Below are 14,945 nucleotides of genomic sequence, written 5' to 3' on the forward strand. Positions count from 1 at the left end.
CACCTCCATCTCTATCATAGAAAGCAATAGACATAGATTGAATCCCTAAAGTAGTTCCACCTTCACTTCAAAACTTTCATTAACCCTATCTGCTATCTTAACCACTAGTTGTACTTTCTCATACATTGAATTGACCAAAGACACTAACCATTCATACACACCTAACTTTATTAGTGCTTACCTTATCATCAAACTGTACTTTGCCAACTTTTGCATGATCCCTGATTCTTTTCTCTAGCACTCTTTCAATTATTCATTATCTGCTACAAAACCTCGATTGCTTGGTATGACCTACACTCTAGTGGATCACCATTTCTCTTTTAGAGTGGAATAAGCACATTTTTTCATTCTTTAAGAGTCTTTTCTTCACACAGAATCATGATACACAGGTCTATAAACAATTCAACTCCAGGACCATGGGCAACATCTTTGGTGGACACTGGGTCAATTGTTCCACCAAATCTTGAGGCAATGTTTAGAGAGAAGTCTCACTGGTAAAACAGAGGTGATAAGTAAATACCATATTATTCTATATGTTGCTACAAACCACTTATAACGGTAGATCTATACTTGACATGTCAGCCTAATATGCAGTCTACAGAGAATGCAGAAGTAAAATAATCTTACCAAAGAACCCCAATAAACCATAAACATATACATATAATTTAGGTTTCTGAAATAAACAGAGTAATCCAATATATTCACAAAATTTGATGCAGTCAAAATATAATAATCATCTTTAAACATTAACCTATGATTCCTATTTACTGTGTCCATATCAGCGTATGCAGGTAATGCAATATCACCATTTACTTCATGTGCAAAATCAGTTTTTCAAATGCATAACTAATTATAGAGAACTTTTTAGCAAGCAAACATGAACATGAAGAGTATTATTAACTAATTTATAGAGGCCAAGTCTTAATGCTAATTTAATGTAAGCCCATTTGGAAGATTTTTTCATTTTGATTTTGGATTAAATCCGTGTTTAGCAATGCATTCAAAGCTTAGTGCTACAGTCATGCAGTAATTCTTTAATTTTATTTTGCTGTGTCTGCGTCTTCTGTCCTACAAGCAAAGAATTTACATCAAGCAAAGACTATACATTGAACTTATTGCTATTCCAAATAGCATGAAAAGAAATACCTTTCAACAAATATTCAAAATTTATGCTCTATTTCGTATTGAAGATCATGAAGATCAGGATCCTCAAAGTCTAAGTGCTTTATTTACATAAAAGCAATATTGTCATCTCCAGTTGGTAAATCTTAACACAGGCAATACGTGTTGTTAATGGCTAACTATTGAATGCAGGCAAAATTAATTATTAGTTATGCTATAGCCTACGAGTTTTTTGCCCCAATGTTTATAGTAAAGTGACCCATATGTTTAGGACCTCCACTGCTTTCGAAGTTTCTTACACCACTCTAGTTAGACTCACTGCCTTACTTATATTCAACTTCTTCAGCACTTCTTTTTTGAAAACATCCAGCTAGATCTGCTTTCTCACAACATCCCTATCCCATTTGTTCTCTTCATTTAACAATTTCTTCATGTACTTCTTCCAGGAGTTCTTAAACCCATTACTATCACAATTTTTACTTCAGTATTGTTTCAAGCAATTCATACCTACCATATCCCAACTTTATTTAGCCCTCTGCTTCACAACCCTGAAAAACTAAACATTTCCTTCTTCGTTCTTTAGCTTACTTGCAAATTCCCAACTTTTGGCTTCTTATGCTTCCATTACTGCTTTTCTAGCATTTTACTTTGATTCCTTATCAACTGTCTTGTCACTTTCCACATTCATTTTTTGACAATACTTTCAGCATCCATTCTTCTCAATTACCCTCTCTACATCAGCATTCCCCTGTCATGTCTAAACGCAAACAGAACATTCAAACTCCAAACAGAAGAAATCTGAGGGAGCAATTATCTCTGGCTTTACATCTATGTCTCTCTTTTTTCTGGGCAATTTTAGAAGTTATTAAAGATATGAAATAAATGGGGAAAAAAACAAGGACATATCAAGAACACAACAATGCCAATCAGGCCATGGTCATATAAAATAAAAATATTATGGAGGATAAAGCAGAGGAAGAACACAAAGTAACAAATAAACATAATCATCTGATGATCTAATTAAAATGGTATTGATCTCAGTTTGCCAGGTAGATATATCATCAAAGTAACAGACATACTTCCATATCATATCTTCTCTCTCTCTCTATTTCTCCCTACTGAGTCAAACCCTTGCCCTTGACTCAAGTCCTAACTGCAAGCTCAGCGAGACTACAGGCTAGTACTTGAGGCCAGACTTGTGTATTTCAGTACTTCTATTGTCAGGGTAAGTCAACTTTTGCAAAGAGACAAAAGGCTGTAGTTGCTCTTGCAGCCCCTGGTATCCCTGGAGCCCTGTGCAATTATTCCCTTAATGTGGCCACAGTACCAAAACTGTCCTGTCACTGTATCACTACTTAAATGGGTAACTCTGTCTTTGCTCTCTCATCTGTTCACCTAGAGTCTTCGATGGCCTTATTATTTTTTTTCTATAAGGTAGGCCATGCATCATATAGGACATACGAGACCTGGCAAAGTCTATCATTTTGCAATTGTAAGGAGTTTGCATGCTTCCTTTTTCCCTCTATGGCCATGATGGACCCTGCCCTTAAGCTGTACATTCTTTTACTGTCTGGAGATTCTCCATTAGCTCAGCCACTCATTACACATTCTGTCACAGATAAAAAGTTTTGTTTCTTTCATTTATAGTGCCTCTGAACTGAAAATATGAGCCTGCACTTGGTGGAAAACTGGCTTCATAGATCAGTTACAGTACACCCATTGTTTTAAAAATATCCTGGCCCCACATTTTAATAGCTACTTTGTAAGGCCATGCTAGTAAGACGTCAGTAGATTAATCTCTCAACACACTGTAATTGGTTAATAGGGACTGTGTGAATGATGTGGCTTGAAACTGTTTATTTCTACAGGAGCAATAAAGGTCACGCAGGACCTTATTTTAATACTGTGTATGAGACCAAAGTTGGATCTACTGTATGTGAAGGTGAAATATTTAGAAGGATAGCAGAAACATGAATTAAAAAAATAAGACACACACAGTCTTCTGCATTATAGAATTCACCGCATTACAACAGTCATAACCTATAATCAGTTAGCATTTGGCACGCATGTACATCTGTGGATAATCCTTTAGGCTCTTGTGATCTATATACTTCTACCCCAGGTCAAGAGGATTCATTGGTGCTAACCTTACCTTCTGTTTCTCCTTCCACATTTCCGAGAAGACATCCAGAGACTGACTACACCCTTCCGGTTTCCCACTACATATCCCACAGTTCCCAGAAGGAGCTGTCATTCAATACGAGACTGCACCATAAGACAGAGTTTCTTCCTGCCATGACTTAAGCTGAGTGAAATGTCCCCTGACAGGACACTACTTTTGCTTGTTTAATTAGTGCCGTCGAATGCATTTTTGTTGGACTCGTATTTATTAAACAGGGTTGGTGCCCCAATATTTCCTCTTGTTTGAACCCGCAGTTCTTCCAATGACCACATGTGCCATGTTTGTCTTCTTACCCGTTCCCTTTTACTCACTGAGCAATGCAGCATACCAAGCAATCAACACCTCTCTAGGAGTTTCAATGGAAACATTGTCTTTTCATTTTATATATGGAATATGCTTATTTCTCAGTTATAAAACATTGCAAGTGGATTCAAGCAGAGGTTGTTGCTTTGTAAATCCACCATGAGTGATGTGAGGTTCGTGTTATAAATTCACTGTTGGAATCAGGGATATGTTATAGACATCATAGGAAAACCTGCTTAATGTCACAATGTTTCATGTCAAAATCTCGCAGAAGGACCTTCCTTAGCAAATATACAAGATGAACTTAGCCTGATGTCACACTGTGTAATGTGACACATTGATTAATGTCAACAAGCTTATCTGCCCTGTAACAGAAATTGTTTTGGTTAATATCACATCACTACTTGTGCTACTACCTTTATCATCACTGTTCAATAAATAATGCTGTGTAGACAAAATGAATCATGCTCTTCATGCAGCCTACCATAAAGAGAACTGTATGTGGTGTGGTGACAGGATGCAACAGGACTCGTGATTGCTGTTTATGTAATAGTCACTTGCACTTCAGTAGTGAGTACAAAAACACTAAGATTAAAGTTATGTTCACTCATCAGTGTAAGTGAAAAACAGACATTGTAACCAAACCCAGTATTAACATTTCAACTGTGTCAAAATTTGCTAGGAGAAAATAACGACCAAAATAAAAACTAGTGTGATTTTCTAAACGGTGGCATGCTAGGCTGGAAACATCACTTCAAGAGAGGCCCGCCAAATTAACAAGCTAATTAAAAGGGCAAGCTCAGTTATGGGACACACTCTGGACACAGTTGAAGCTCAACAATACTCCTCCATAATGCCTCTCTGCGACTGTGATGTCAAGTCAAAATTTTTCCTTTTTAAATTTTCTTCCTTTTAGTCATTCTCCTTCAAGCCTAAGCTCTTTGCCAGTACCTGAGTCCACTCTATTAAGACTTTGAACAAACCTTACTTCAAAATGGCAGTTTCAATGCCTAAACTCAAGTACCAGAAAGAGTAACACCTTTTCGTATGTAGTCACAGAGGAAAAGACAAAGGTGTTAACAGCAAGAAGAGAAAGGCATCAAAACACCATGGATAAAGAATGCACTCCAATGCAAGTGTTCTCCTCTCAAACCTGAAACAATGGCATCCAACTCAACTTGTCATCCTTAGAGGCTTGGTATTGTAAATCTGTTTATCCATACCAAGAAAAATTAAAATTCTAAGTAGCTCGTAAACAGCCAGCTCAAGACCTTATTTCCCATGTTTGGCTATTTCGGTGTAACTAGCTCATCACTGTGTTAGGCAGACATCTTTTTTTCAAACATTGACTAAATTTATTTGTAAATATAAAATGCAACCCAACAATTTACATTTACATTTAATTGCTTAGCAGATGATTTTATCCAAACTGACTTAGAAAAGCAGTGAAGGAAACGCCCAACAACACAGCCTGCCAAACCATACGTGGATTTTAGAACTGTTTATGCAACCACATTTCTGGGCAACTTCATGGCTGCCAAAGATGCTGCTTCTACAAGTGTGAGAGTATGATTTTCCTATTAATTGCACATATAACAAAATATGGATCTCATAATAAAATTTGTTGAAAATTATCCAAAACATATGGTTATTTTGTGTTTTATGATTAAAAAGCTGAGACACCCCTTTAATTATGGAGTATTTAAAACTATTTAGAGTATTTGTTAACAGCTCCTAATTTGTTAAGAGCTACTAGCAATAGGACAGCTTAACATATGGAGACATAAGAAAGAACGCTTAGAAAAAATGAGTCAGTTATCACTCAATGCAAAGTCTGTTGCTTATATAATAATACATATGATGGGCTGGCATCCTGTCTGGGGATTGTTCATTCCCTGCGCCCAGTGCTTGCTGGAAAAGATTCCAAGTGCCTCGTAACCTTTCACTGGATTAGCGGGTTTGGAAGATGGATGATACATTAGTAATTACACCATTCACAGTAAAGAAATGTATTCATTTGCTTGGTTTCTGCTGATAAACTGCAGTTCTGAAGTGATCTCAGGCAGTGGCTAAAAGAGCTGGGTAATTGCGATCATTGTAGCACTTATGGCGCTTTTGTAAATCTGGACAAATCGCTTACTTCAATTCCCAACAGGAATGAGTTGCATTCAGTACAGTCTTACTTCTTCTTTCAGCTGCTCCCATTATGGGTTGCCACAGCGAATCATCTTCTTCCATATTTTTCTGTTCTCTGCATCTTGCTCTGTTACACCCATCACCTGCATGTCCTCTCTCTCATCACATCCATAAACCTTCTCTTAGGCCTTCCTCTTTCTCTTTCCTGGCAGCTCTATCCTTAGCATCCTTCTTCCAATATACTCAGCATCTCTCCTCTGCACATGTCTAAGCCAACGCAATCTCGTCTCTCTGACTTTGTCTCCCAACCGTCCAACCTGAGCTGACCCTCTAAGGTACTCATTTTTAATCCTGTCCATCCTCATCACACCCAATGCAAATCTTAGCATTTTTAACTCTGCCACCTCAAGCTCTGTCTCCTGCATTCTCGTCAGTGCCACCGTCTCCAACCCATATAACATAGCTGGTCTCACTACCGTCCTGTACACCTTCCCTTTCACTCTTGCTGATATCCTACTGTCACAAATTACTCCTGACACTCTTCTCAACCCATTCCACCCTGCCTGCACTCTCTTTTTCAGCTCTCATCCACAATCCCATTTACTCTGCATTGTTGATCCCAAGTATTTAAACTCATCTACCTTCGCCATCTCTACTCCTTGCATCTTTATCATTCCACTGACCTCCCTCTCATTTACACACATGTATTCTGTCTTGTTCCTATTGACCTTCACTCCTCTCCTCTCTAGAGCATATCTCCACCTCTCCAGTGTCTCCTCAACCTGCTCCCTACTATCGCTACAGATCACAATGTCATCAGCAAACATCATAGTCCACGGGGACTCCTGTCTAATCTCGTATGTTAACCAGTCCATCACCATTGCAAATAAGAAAGGGCTCAGAGCTGATCCCTGATGTAATCCCACCTCCACCTTTATTGCATCCGTCACTCCTACCACAGACCTCACCACAGTCACACTTCCCTCGTACATATCCTGTACAACTCTTACATACTTCTCTGCCACTCCTGACTTCTTCATATAATACCACAACTCCTCTCGAGGCACCCTGTCATATGCTTTCTCCAGGTCCACAAAGACGCAATGCAACTCCTTCTGGCCTTCTCTATACTTCTCCATCAACACCCTCAGAGCAAACATCGCATCTGTGGTGCTCTTTCTTGGCATGAAACCATACTGCTGATCACTAATCATCACCTCACTTCTTAACCTAGTTTCCACTACTCTTTCCCATAACTTCATGTTGTGGCTCATCAATTTTATCCCCCTGTAGTTACTACAGTCCTGTACATCCCCCTTATTCATAAATATCAGCACCAGTACACTTCTTCTCCACTCCTCAGTCATCCTCTCACTTTCCAAGATTCCATTAAACAATCTGGTTAAAAACTCAACTGCCATCTCTCCTAAACACCTCCATGCTTCCACGGGTATGTCATCTGGACCAATGGCTTTTCCATTCTTTATCCTCTTCATAGCTGTCCTTACTTCCTCCTTGCTAATCCGTTGCACTTCCTGATTCACTATCTCTACATCATCCAACCTATTCTCTCTCTTGTTCTCTTCATTCATAAGTACTCTTTCCATCTGCTCAACACACCCTCCTCGCTTATGAGTAAGTTTCCATCTTTATCCTTTATCACCCTAACCTGCTGCACATCTTTCCCAGCTCGGTCCCTCTGTTTAGCCAATCAGTACAGGTTCTTTTCTCCCTCCTTAGCCTTCGCCACCTTTCTCTTCACCTTGCACCTTATCTCCTTGTACTCTTGTCTACTTTCTGCATCTCTCTGACTATCCCACTTCTTCTTTGCCATCCTCTTTCTCTGTATACTCTCCTGTACTTTCCCATTCCAACACCAGGTTTCCTTTTCCTCCTTCCTCTGTCCAGATGTTACGCAAAGCACCCTTCTTGCTGTCACCCTTACTACATCTGCTGTAGTTTCCCAACTGTCTGGTAATTCTTCAATACCACCCAGTGCCTGTCTCACCTTCTCCCTAAACTCAACCTTGCAGTCTTCTTTTTTCAACTTCCACCATTTGATCCTTGGCTCTGCCCTAACTCTCTTCCTCTTCTTGATCTCCAACGTCATCCTACAGTCCACCATCCTATGCTGCCTAACTACACTTTCCCCTGCCACCACTTTGCAGTCTTCAAACTACTTCAGATCGACTCTTCTGCATAGGATGTAATCTACCTGTGTGCATCTTCCTCCACTCTTGTACGTCACCCTATGTTCCACCCTCTTCTTAAAATATGTATTCACCACAGCCATGTCCATCCTTTTGGCAAAATCCACTATCCTCTGACCTTCTTCATTCCTCTCCTTGACACCATACCTACCCATCACCTCCTCATCTCCTCTGTTCCCTTCACCAGCATGTCCATTGAAATCCACTCCAATTACCACTTTCTGTCCTTTGGGTACACTGTTCATCACTTCATCCAACTCACTCCAAAAATCTTCTTTCTCATCCATTGCACACCCAACTTGCAGGGCATATGCACTAACAACATTCATCATCACACCTCCAATTTCCAGCTTCATAATCATTACTCTGTCTGACACTCTTTTCACCTCTAGAACACTCTTGACATACTGTTCCTTCAGAATAACTCCTACTCCATTTCTCCTCCTATCCACACCATGATTGAACAATTTGAATCCACCTCAGATCCACCTGGCCTTACTCCCCTTCCATTTAGTCTCTTGCATGCACAATATATCAACCTTCCTTCTCTCCATCATATCGGCTAACTCTCTCCCCTTATCAGTCATACTGCCAACATTCAAAATTCCTACCCTCAGTTCCACTCTCTTTACCTTCCTCTTCTTCTCCTGCCTCCAGACACATCTCCCCCTTCTTCTTCTCCTTCGGCCAACAGTAGCTCAATTTCCGCCAGCACTCTGTTAACAGTACTGGTGGCAGTCGTTGTTAACCCGGGGCTCGACCGATCCAGTATGGAAATTTGTATTGTTGTCCGCATATTGATTTGGCAAAATTTTACACCAGATACCCTTCATGACGTAACCCTCCCCATTTATCTGGGCTTGGGACCGGCATGAAGAAACACTCTGGTTTGTGCATCCCCTGTGGCTGGATTGCATTCAGTACAGTTTGACATTTTAAATTTCACGATATGTGTGAATTAACAAAGCATCTGCTTATGTTTTACTTTTTCCCTTTTCAGAATGTTTAAACCAGTTCTGCACTGACAGACATAGCCATCCACAACAGACAAGGACTTTAACAGTAGACCTAAACTCCTTCAATATTTTTATCAAACTCAAATTTAAAAACAAATTTGGGTTTACTCTTATGTCATTATAATGGTTTGATAGGATTCTAATAAATTAATGCTATTCAACCTACTTTTAGGACAGGTTTAAAATCAGTTTGATATTCCTCATTAAAATGAATACACACACAATTGTTTTACACATTAGAATGTTGTTCTTCCACAAAAACATATGCTCTGATGGAAAAAGGTTATCTTGAATACTGAAAAAGAAATATATTTGTAGTGCAGTGCCCATATTTATCAAACATCTCAGAGTAGGAAAATGGGCCTAACTCGTTTAAAAATCTCAGAATGATGCATATTTAGTCTACTCTAAGGAATAGGAGTAACAGCATTTTAACATTTTTTTCTAATTTAGGAATCTGCACCAGAGTTTAGGAGAGTTTGGTGCCAGAAGATGCCGTACAGACAGAGATCAACATGCACATCCTGGGAAGGGCTGAATGTTTTGGAGACGGTGGACAACTCGTAAAAAGACATTGAACTGATAGAGATGGAATAATGTTTGTATCACATCTTATACATTACATGATTGATCGATCTACAAGGAGAAGCCAAAATGAAAGTGTTGGTATCATTACTTTTTTCATCCCAGGGAAAATGCAGCTTTGTAATACCAATGATTTGGTTATATCACAAACAACCATTTCTCAAATTTTGCACCAAACCTTGAACATCCTTACAACATGTGAGGTAATACACATATTTATACATTTTCCAACCACTCCATGTGAGTTAGTATTAAAGTAAGATTACTGATCCAAGTATAGATGAATATGCACATGTAAATGGCAAGCAGTATCGCAGTATTAACACACAGTCATGGATGCAAACTATACTGTAGTAGCCAGCATATAACTCTGAAGATAGGCAGAGCAGGACAGGTGATTGGCAGCAAAATGTCACAGGTATGTTGAGGTCTGCATTTCAAAAACCCCTGGAACATTCACATTATACTTTACAAGCCTGGGAAGGATCAAGAAGGCAGGTAGACATTCCCAGAGCATTCGACTAATATGGCCTTGCAGAAGATAAGGGGTGATTACAGAGAGGGACATAGCACACAGCTCTAGAAAAAGATTGGAAACACAACTTATTGCGAAACCAAGATCCAGGCCTTTAATGACTTCTTGGGCACAGCCATCAGCAGTGTGTCTACCTACTGAGAGAGCAGCAACATTCATGTTTCTGTTGACTCTTCCTATGAATTCAGTAGACAGATTGGGAGAGTATGGGGGGTCATGAGGTCGCTGGAAAGGGGTGTGTGGCACTCTTGATATCTATGCAAAAGGACGAAGGTCCAAGTCTTTAGAGTCCTGGTGCTTCCTGTCTTGAGAAGAAGACTGGACTCCTTCAGTACTCTGTCTTTTTGGAGAATCCTTGGGTACTGCTGGTTTGACTTTGTGTCAAATGAGCATTTGCTGACAAAGTCCCAAATGAAGCATTGTAAGAGAACGTCAGTTATGGCAATATGGCCATATAGAGCAATTCCCTGAGGGTGATTCAGCTTCCAAGATCCTCATTGTTAAGGACCTGAGTGGCTGGACCAGCCAAGGGGGACACCCACGTAACACTTGGCTGCGGCAGATAGATGGGGTGGGGACAGGATCTTGTGTCTGCCTGGGGGTTTCGTTGTGTGGTGAGTGCGGTAACTGTAACAGTACATGCTCCCCAGCCTGACTTGATCTAACCCATTCAGTAACTGTTTCTTTACTGGCATTTCCCGTAGTCATACTGTGGGAAGGTAATAATTCTGATAGTAAGTCTGTGAACCATTCATTGTTAAATAAAAGTGGCTAAACTCTCATTCAGTGTGTGTGACTTAGTCTTTTCATCTTAGTGCTCATTACAGTATTATTCTTGATGTTGTTATGATTGACTGGGAACAATTCATGTAGCTTAGCGCAATATCCTAACTTACTATATTTTCCTTCTTCTTCTCCTAATATTTTGAACTTTATTATTACTATTATTATGTTTATGGTGAAACATTAGAGTTGGTATTGGAAAACTTCTAAACATCTTGAGTGGCAATTTGTGGCAAAGGTTGCCGTAAAATTGTGACAACATATATTTTCAGATGTGGCCTCCTACTCCTTGGCTTCCTATGTCCTGAGGTAGGGCATATTGTTATCCTAGTCAGACTTTTAGTGCAGCTCCTATAAGTACTGTAACTCTGAGATGCTTGATAAATTTCAGCTTGGAACTTAAAGCACATTCTGGGTTTATGCAGCCTGGGCTAGGCCTTCACTAAGATGTAAGCAAACTACAAGTCAATGATATTAATGGATGCTGTCATCATTAGCTAGCATACATTAAAAGCTCTTCTGAAATATTTTTTCATGACCATGCAGACACCAGCTGCTAGCTAAATTTTGCTGTCTGAGCTGAAGCTAAAGAATCAATAGATCAAACATGGGCTAATTTCTACCCTTATTCCTTTGGAACCAGACTCTAGTTAGGTTTACAATACTTTTACAGCTTTTGTTTTGTGTTATTTCAGAATGATTTGCTGGATTTTATTTAAATTGTAATATACTACTGTCATCCAACTCTAGAAACTTTGTTTGTAAAATCTGACATACAAAAATTTACATATATGATGCATTGATTTATCCAGTTTTTGGAATGGGTAAGGAAGCTTTGGGTACTTGGTAAAATATTACTTTACTCTAAATCTACATGAGGAACGTCTAAAGACAATAATAGATAGCAATAATAAAAATCCTCAGGTACTGTTTAGAACAATTGCTAAATTAACAAATGGGAATTCAGATCTACAGTGCAAAATGCCAACAGATATTAGCAGTACAGACTTTATGAACTTCTTCAATGAGAAAATTAAAAATATAAGATCCCAGATCTCAGCATCACAGTACAAACCACATACTAGCTTAGCAGACCCTGTCTCACATTGCATTCAGCACTTTAGTCATTTTAATCCTGTAACTGAGCAGGAAGTCTTAACTTTAATTTCTAAAATGAAGCCCACTACTTGTTCCCAAGATCCAGTGCCAACAAAACTAGTAAAAAGTGCAATGGATTTTCTTGCAGCGCCTATTCTTTACATTATCAATAACTCATTATTGCATAGCACAGTACCTGATGCACTAAAAGTGTCAGTCATTAAACCATTACTTAAAAAGTCAGACCTAGACCCACACATACTAAATAATTATAGGCCTATTTCAAATTTACCCTTTTTCTCTAAAATACTAGAAAAAGTAGTCACCAATCAGCTTCTGTCACAACTTACACATTACAATTTATTTGAGAAATTCCTGTCTGGTTTCCACCCTGGTTATAGTACAGAAACGGCACTAACACGGGTTGTAAACGACATTCTGATATCCTCTGATAAAGGAAACTCCACTGTCATTATGTTGTTAGACTTAAGTGCAGCATTTGACACCATTGACCATTCTATTTTACCGCACAGGCTAGAAAATTATGTTGGGCCCACTGGCACTGTGCTCGCTTGGTTTAGTTCTTATTTATCAAATTGATTCCAATATGTACAGGAATGTGCTGACAGTACTCCATCATTATACACAGAAGTTCAATATGGTGTCCCGCAGGGCTCAGTACTGGGACCTTTACTGTTTTCACTTAACATGCTTCCACTGGGATCTATCATTAGGAAACATAATGTTAATTTTCACTCGTATGCAGATGGCACCCAGTTATACCTTTCATTTAAATCAAATGAAGTTTCTCCGATGTTGTCTTTAATTAGTTGTGTTAGTGAATTAAAGGAGTGGATGGATGAGAACTACTTGTCTTTAAACACAGATAAAACAGGGATGTTAATTGTTGGATGGAATGACGCTGATCACAACAATATTTTGTCATCATTTAACTCAGTTGGAATTACCATTAATTTTACTGAATCAACCCGCAATCTAGGAGTTATCTTTGACTCTAGAATGTCATTTAAAGCGCATATTGCAAAGTTGTCCAAATCATGTTTCTTCCATCTTAAAAATGTTGGGAAATTAAGGCGCTTTCTAAATAAACAGGATTCTGAGAAATTAATTCATGCATTTATTTCTAGTAGGATTGACTACTATAATGCGGTGTTCACTGGATGTTCAAACTGATCTTTATACAGCCTCCAGTTAATCCAAAATGCGGCTACATGAATTACTACAAGAACAAGAAAATATGAACACATAACTCCAGTTCTTAAATCCTTACACTGGATTTTCAAAATCCTCCTTTTAACATACTGTATAAAGCATTAAATGGCCAAGGTCTGGCTTACTTGTCTGAACTTATCATGACTTACAAACCAGAGCGCACATTAAGATGCCGGTCTGCTTATGATTCCAAGGATTAATAAAATAACAGTGGGAGGTCGAGCTTTTAGTTACAGGGCCCCTAAACTGTGGAATAGTCTGCCTGCTACTATAAGAGATGCCCCATCGGTCTCAGCTTTTAAATCCCGGCTGAAGACTCACTACTTCAGTTTAGCATTTCCTGACTAGAGCTGCTGATTAACTGTACAGACTCCATCTCTGTTGTTAGTCGATAGCACTAAAACATAAGTAACATGATAGTTATAATTTGTTACTAACCCTCACCTATTCTTTTTCTCTTCTCTGTACAGTACTCAAATGTGGCACTTGGTGCCACGGCCCACCAGCCAAGTTGTTTTGCCTGCCTAAGGTAAAGTCATCCCTGATGGAGGATCGCAGGAATCATCGGGTAGAGGGGTCCTTTCATTGGATTGGCTGGCCCAGCTCTGTTTCAGCTGTGGAATGGCCAAATGGGGGAGGCAGCTTGAAGGCTGAGGTCTCCAGGACTCTAAACAAATCCAAATCATATTATAGGATACCATCTACTGTTAAATTCTGCTCCATACTTGTAAATATTTTATTTTTATACTGTATTGAGGATTTGTTCTGTTCTGTGTATTGTATTGACCCCCTTCTTTTTGACACTCACTGCACGCCCAACCTACCTGGAAAGGGGTTTCTCTTTGAACTGTCTTTCCAACGGTTTCTTCCATTTTTTCCCTACAAGGGTTTTTTTTTGGGAGTTTTTCCTTGTCTTCTTAGAGAGTCAAGGCTGGAGGGCTGTCAAGAGGCAGGACCTGTTAAAGCCCATTGCGGCACTTCTTGTGTGATTTTGGGCTATACAAAAATAAATTGTATTGTATTGTATTGTATTGTATTGTATTGTAAAGAAGAGCACTGGGTTCTTAATTTTAGTCAGGCACTTTACATTTTCCAAGAACATTTTCACTGTCAGGCTCTTATACTGTACATCTTTCTGGCAATGAATATATTTTCTTAATTCTTGAATCATTTTAAGTTACTTTATACAGCTGACTCGAGTGAACTCCTTTTGCACTAGCTTATTATTATTCCCTAGCAAGATTTCTAACACACACTGCTAGACAATAAACTAGATAGGGTAGGTGAAGGTATAATCATAGAGTTAAACAGAAAAACAAGCTATTGTACAAAAGTAAATAAATTTGAGCAATGATGAACAGAAAACAAAAACTCCACACAGAATAAATGTCTAGTTGTTAGACCTACACCATTCCTCTCTCTCTCTCTCTCTTTATTCTTTTCGTCTTCTTAATAACAAAGGCAGTCAGCTACAAATTTACATTTTAATTAACTTCTTTTACAGTGACATAGTAGAGGGCCTGTTTATCTACATAGACCAGAAAGGCTTCACTGACAATCTATTTGGTGGTGTGTTACATGCAGACTTAGCAGTCAATAGCAGTACTGGAGACCAATTGGTATTTCCATGTTGTCGAAAAATAACATCCATGTATTGAGCTCATATGCAAGAGAATTCTTTACATATATACAGGGGGAGTCAAAATGGTACTGCTATGTATATAGTTATATACAATTTTTGT

The 14,945-nt window shown here is 38.9% G+C and overlaps 1 protein-coding gene across 3 annotated transcripts in view; it reads right to left on the reverse strand.

The window, feature by feature from the left end:
• The window catches only part of frmpd3 (FERM and PDZ domain containing 3), a 779,808-nt gene that overhangs the window by 438,748 nt on the left and 326,115 nt on the right, over window positions 1-14,945 (reverse strand). The window lies entirely within an intron of this gene.

The sequence above is a fragment of the Erpetoichthys calabaricus genome, chromosome 12 (assembly GCF_900747795.2).
Source record: "Erpetoichthys calabaricus chromosome 12, fErpCal1.3, whole genome shotgun sequence".
Classification (NCBI taxonomy): domain Eukaryota; kingdom Metazoa; phylum Chordata; class Cladistia; order Polypteriformes; family Polypteridae; genus Erpetoichthys; species Erpetoichthys calabaricus.